This window comes from Pteropus alecto, unplaced genomic scaffold, assembly GCF_000325575.1.
Source record: "Pteropus alecto unplaced genomic scaffold, ASM32557v1 scaffold35, whole genome shotgun sequence".
Lineage (NCBI taxonomy): Eukaryota > Metazoa > Chordata > Mammalia > Chiroptera > Pteropodidae > Pteropus > Pteropus alecto.
This window is the reverse complement of record NW_006437828.1, coordinates 1,142,431-1,149,495: the sequence shown is the minus strand read 5'-3', so window position 1 is coordinate 1,149,495 and position 7,065 is coordinate 1,142,431.

The window sequence follows — 7,065 nt, the reverse complement described above, 5'->3', positions numbered from 1 at the left end:
CAGTGTACATTCCCTATAAAATCCCCACCACATGATTATGGACAAAATCTGTGAGTATGATGGTGTCACTGCTGTAATTAGATAAAATTAGATTAGATTTTACAGATGTGATTAAAGTTTCTAATCAGTTGACTTTAATTGAAAAGGAAATGGCCCTGGGTGGGCCTAACCTAATCAGGTGAGCTCTTTAATAACGGGTTTAGATGTCAGACAGTTTTCTGCCTTGAAGGAGTAAACCTTCCTGTAATGAGAAGATCCCTAAGGGGGCCACATAGCAAAGAACTCCAGGCACCTCTCAGAGTTGAGAGTGACCTCGGCTGACAGTAAGAAAGAGGGTCTTCAGTCTTATAATTATAAAAAAGTGAATTCTACCAACAACCATGTAACCTTGGAAATGAACCCCAAACTCTAGAAGGAATCACAGCCTGGCTGACACCTAGCCTAACTTCAGTGTCAGTCTTGTGAGATGCTGAGGGCTCCTTGACCCAGTGAAGCTGCGCCTGGCCTCCTGACCCACGGAAACTGTGAGGTCAGAAATGTGTGTTGTATCAAGCCGCTGAGGTGTGGTAGTTGGTATCAGTGCAAGAGACAACAAATACACACCTTAAAACCTTAAATTCCAGAAGGATGAGAGAATTAAATGTAAAAACTGAAACTGTTAAGGAGGGCGGGACATGAATGTATGTGGATGCCAATAATTTAATCAATAACATTTTAAGGAGGTTCTTGTTCTTGAGTTGTTTTCCACGGGAATGTTGAATTTTCTAGTGTGGAACTGTCAAAAACGAAAGTCCTGACGAATGGAAATTAGCACTGAGAACACCCAAGAGAAAACATTCTGTGGGTTATACCAGAGCTGTATTTTAAATAAATAATGTATACAACTAAAAAGTTTAAAAAAATACGAGCTAAAATATAAGCAGGAAGAATTAATTAATAAATTTAGTGGCAATGGAATATTAGTCAGCCATAAGAAAAGATGAAATACTGCCATTTGCAACAACATGGATGAATCTTGAGATAATCATGCTAAGTGAAATAAGTCAGACAGAAAAAGTTGAAAACCATATGATTTCACTCATATGTGGGATATAACACTAAAGGCAAGAAATGTGACAAACAGAGACTCTTGGACACAGACAGTGGATTATTGGTTACTAGGGGGAAAGGGGGTGGGGAGGAAGTAGATAGGGGTAAAAGAGGTCAAATATTTGGTGACAGAAAGAAATCTAACTCTGGGTGGTGAACAGACACTGAAATATAGATATGACATACTGTTGAATTGTACATTCGAAACTTATTTGATTTTATTAATGTCACCCTGAGCATTTTTAATAAATAAGTAAATTTACAAGGAAAAATAAATTAAATTGAAAGAAGCAATAACAAAATAGACAAAACAAAAATAAAATTGACATGTAAAATCTGTAAAAGGCCAGTAAGATAAATATCGTACAAGTCTGACCCATTAAAAAGGAGAGAAACGAGAAGTATATATTATTAGTACAGAAGGACTATGGCCACATATCCAGAGAAAAATCTTTAAATAATGATAGAATTCTAAGTACAACTAACCAATTAGATAACATAATGAGAAAAAGAGAGCCCATCCAAAAAGCAATTAATATATGTACAAAAGCAATTAATAATTAATATGTATATGACCTAGGAATAAGCTTAATAAGAATGGAAAAAAAGAAAGCACGGCTCTTTTAAAAAGACTTGAAAAACAAGAGCTATATTTGCCTCCTGAATGAGAAGACTGTATGTTATAAATGTGGCAATTCTATAGTTTAATCTATACACTCAATACAATTTTTACCAAAATTCCACTTGAAGTTTAAAAGCTAAATCAACAAATAAAAAAGTTTAGGGAAAAAAATGGTCATGGGGAATTACTCTACTAGATATTAAATAGATAAATATAAACATAGTAATACTAACATTAATTAAAATAATAATAAAGCTTACCATGTGTCAGGAATCATGTTGAACAGGGCAAATCAGCATGGCTATTCTAGTTGTTTGGGAAAATGCTAACTCAGCCCTTACAGATGCAGGCGCAAGCTTTCTGCGCACCCACAGCTGCCCCAGACTGCGCACGCTCCAGTCCCTCTCCACGCCCTGCCCCCACACTCCCCGTCATCCTTTGCGCCTCGTGGCAGGCCCGCTACTTTACGTTCTGGGGCTAAGGCGTGAACATCTAGCGGGGAGGTCTTTATTTAGCCTACCACAAAATGTATAACTAGTATATCAGATAAGCAAAGAAATATACAAGATTGAGAATAGATTCTAAAATGTTAATTAAACTTCAAGACCAGAAGACTGAAGTTGCATAGAAATAAAAATGAAGGTATTTAGTAATAAAATTATGTAAACTCTAGAGTGAATATAATAATTACCAAAATTCAAGTTTAAGAAAATCCATAAATGTCATATTAGTTTGAAGCCAAGTCTTTCTAACCCAGAAACTTACATAGAGATAATTTGTTTAAGACTTTAGCTTTCTATAGTATCAAACTGATCCCCAAATGTACCCTTCAAGCCCTGGTCATTTTATTTATTTATTTATTTTTAGTCATTTCTTTCTGTAAATACATAAATGGTTAAAAACATTAGAAAAGTCTAAAGAGTATATAGTGAAGAATAAAGTCTCTAACCCTCTTTGTATCCCACTCAGGTCCTTTCAGAGGCAACTAAGATTTTAGTTTTCTGTTTATTCTTTCAGAAATTACTTGATCATTTTAGTTGCTTCTCTCTCATTAAGGCATTGAAAGTTAATTCATGCATACTTTTTATTTATAAAACTGTCTTTAAAGTCTATGGCCATGACACCCTGAACATGCCCGATCATGTCTGATCTCAAAAGCTAAGCACGGTCTGGCCTGGTTAGTACTTGGATGGGAGACCACCTAAGACCAGGTGCTGTAAGCATTTTTAAAAAAAAACAACTATCTCTGTAGTAGTGAGATAGCCATTAGAAATCATTTCTATGAATACTTGGGACCGCCTTTTATAATTTTTGGTATTTACTCTCTAATAAAGTATGTACTGCCTGATAATCTACACTATGGCCTTCGGTATTTTGGTAGTTGATCACATTTGATTTTCCTTAACCCTCAAAGGAGCAGTTCTCATGTGGAGATCGAAGCATGGCCTCTCGAGACAGACCCTCAGATTAAAGTTTTGCTTTTCCAATTTCAAACTGTTTGACTTTGTTAGTTGACTAGTTGACCTCTTTTGTTTCGCTCTCTTCACATATAAACTGGGTGTAATAATAGTACCTACCTCTCAGGGTTATTATTAGTGTTAAGTTAAATACTTCATAAAGCATCTTCCACTTACTGAGTATTTAATAAATGATTTATGAATAACTCTAGTAGATGTGCAAGGATTATCTTCTTGCATTTGCTCCATTTATCTTAGTTGCTAGTGATTACTATTATTCTACTTTTAACTAATTTTCCCAATATGGAAGAAAGATTACTGGCCTATAATTCTCAAAGTTAGTAACTAATGTTCATTGAGTATTGATCATGTAGTAGGCTCTGTGCTAATGTACTCTTGTTGAATTAACTTTTTTGAGCTTTCCAAAAACCTGTGAAGTAGGTGGGGTTATTGTCATCATCTTCATTTCAGGGGTGGGTATCTAAGGATTAGAGAGTTTGAAAAACCTGCTCAGCTCGTTAGAGACAGAGTCAGAAGTTAAATCCAGGAAAAATAAATCTGGTGCCCATTCACTTAATTGTCGAGTTATACTGCCTCCTGAGGACAGTGCCTACCCTGGCATTTCAATAGCTCTCAGGCTTTCACTCCTTCTTTTCTTCCTTTCTTCCTTCCGTTCTGTTCCATTCCGTTCCGTACCCTTCCCTTCCTCCCTTCCCTTCCTTCATTAATTTTTTTAAAAAGAAAAATAAGCATTTGCTGAATGCCTACTATGTGCCAGGTACTTTCACAGGGAATAGGTGTACAATAGGTGTATACAGATAATAAAGATACCAACTCAGGCTCACCGTGGCTAACAGCCCCATGTTACAGATTCTAAATGACCACAACTACTACTGACTTGAGGCTAGTACACGAAGTTGCCAATATCTGATGGCGTACCAGCTACCTTTCTCTCTCAAAGGACAATATGGAATGAGAAGTTCCATCATGTTGTTCTCTGACTGATGCAAACAACTCATTTATTATTTTCCTCTGTACGTGTTTTATACTGGGGTTATTACATGCCTACCTAGTAAGATTCCTATCTTTCAATGTTTTAAAAACTTATTGCTATTTTACATTTTTATGTAAAATTTGTTTTAAAATTTAAAATTTTGTTTTGAGATAGTTGTAGATTCATATACGGTTGTAAGAAATAATAATATAGAGATCCCATGTACCCTTTATCCAGTTCCTCAATGCTAACATCTCGCAAAACAATAGTATAATATCACAAGGATGTTAACATATTTACATTGACCAACCCATCGATTCATTCCAATTTCCTATTTTACTGGTACGTGTGTGTGTGTGTGTGTGTGTGTGTGTGTGTGTGTGTGTGTGTGTGTTTCAATACATCATTGAGATATTAACTCAAAGTTAGCCTGGTATAGTTCTTCCTCACATAATTTTATTTTCATCTCATCTTCCCCTTGAGTAATCTTTACATTTTTAAAGAAATGCTCTATCCCTTTCTATGATAGAGTCTTTGACATTGCATTATTCTGGACATTGCAATCAACCATGAAGAATATTTTTCTTCCAGAAATCTGGTCTTTTTAATTCATGCCACACATTTTTTTGAGCTTCCAGTAAGTTATTTTTAAATTACTGCAGCGAGCCTGTGGCTTAGTTTCTTTAAATTAATCCATGATTTTTCTCCTTATAAATGCACTTATTCTATTATATTTCTAAAATGAAGCAAATAGTTTTTTTGGGTTTCCCCCTGAGTTAAGTCATATTGTAACAGCTCATATAATAATGGTACATTTTGAATTTTCTATAGATAGAACTTCCTATTCTTACTTCCAAATCTAATATAATTTATTTTTTTCAGCGTGCCAACATCACCTGGTCTAAAAATCAGAGTATTGAATAATTTATCCTACATAAAAATGTATCCTCAAAATCTCAGCCACATGAGGTATTATTAACCTAAGTGTTTTACAGCACTCCAATCTTTCTGAGTTCTCTACAGTTTGCAGCTTGACCTATATCCTATTGGTTTTTCTCTTTTTACCTAGCTTTTGAGATGGAAATGAAAGCAAAAATATCATCTTCAATTCCAGTTCAATGCAAGATAATTATAAGACTTTGAATTCTAATCTCTCCATTTTGTTTTTAACATCTGTTTAGTAAGCAGGTAGAGTTAGTTCTACCATCTGATATAAATTGATAGGAACCATAGATCGCTTGCTTCTTCAAACAACTTACTGCCGCACAGAGTCACAGGGACATCAGGATCATGTAATCTATGGTACACACCTGGCAGAGACTACAATGTGGCCCATGAACCACATTCAGTTTGCAGTTAGTTTTTGCTTGACCTGCACAGTATTAGCCAGCATAATGTTTTTTAAAAGTTTCGATTAATCGACAAAACTTAAAAAATGAGGCAATTTCACATAAAAATCTAGATTTCCAATTTCCCTTGAAAAATTCGGGTGCCTGGCAGCACTCGGCCAGAGTAGGGGGGCAGCCACTCACTGTGGACAGGGTAGGGACTCCAGTCTCCCACAGCCCCACCACTTACTCCTGTCACCCTGACCTTGAGCATGAGTCACTGATCATTTACCATGGCACCCAGGCTGTTATTCTCCTCAGGCCATGCTACCTGCCCAATGCCCACAGGCACTGTGATATGCAAGCCCCTACCTGGCCACCAGCTTGGTTGGGCATGAGATCCAGAGGAATGCCTTCAGAAGATACCAAAGGCAAGTGGGGGCCTGCTCCTTGGTCTTCTTTGGTTAAACCACTGACCGTAGCCCCCTGAGACTTCACCTACGAAGCCTGGGAGATAAAAAGAGAATCCTGTCTTTGGGGACTGGAGAGGAGCTGTGTGTCTTCTCTTCCTGACCCCTCCCTGCCATCCACTAGACTTTGCAACGCTAAGGCATCCTCAGTAAGGGTTCTGCTGGTAACCAGCCCTCTGTTTGCTCTCAGATATCCCAGTACCCCCAAAGACTACACTGTTTAAATTGGGGAGGGGTAGGGTTCCTTTATAGGAAATACCCTCAGGCTCTACCTTGACATACTAGTCAGAGTGAGGGGAAGAAAGGGAAGAAGCCAGCCCAGTGGCATAGGGAGGATGACAGTCTTGTGGGAATTCTGTTAACTGTATATTTGTAATTTCCACTAAATTGTCCTTTCCTGATATCAAGACCTACATGATATATACTTGAGGCTCCATTTTGCCCTTGACTCTTTTCACTCGATAGAGTGAATGGGGTTAGGGCAGGGCTCTGGTTTGCTATAGAAGTCAGTAACACTTTGGGCTATTAAAATTGCCGAGTGTCAATTGCTGCTCTCTGCTTCACACTGCTGGTGTATGCATGGCTTTAAAACTTTAGACTTTTGGCCCATTAAACACCGCAAACTTTGATTTTTGAACTGTCCCCAGGGTTTTGAGAACTGTTTGTTAGTCTCACTCTTTGGATACCCGCCGGGGAGAATATCCAACCTGCTACGGAACAGGATCGTTAACTGAAGCATCCACTATGAGAAAGGAAGTGCCTAATGTTATAAACGAAGTCACTGCCATGAAATAATACAGATGTATTCTTTTCAGTGAATTCTGTGCAAACACCCAGTCAAGCTGAGACTTCCCTGATTGTGTACAGGGAATGTATTTCAGAAAATCACCAGCTGGGTTTTTCAGTGGTTTAAAAGCTGCTGTGCTATAGCATTTCAAAATAAAATAAGTAAATACCACCTACCAACCAGTCAAGTTTTTTGATGCAACATCCCTTTACTTCAAAGCTTATAATGAAATTGATTTTCAGTGCTTTTTCATTTCAACTTGCAACCCCCATGAATAACTACTCTAAAATAATTTCAAATGAGGAATGTTCAGGAACT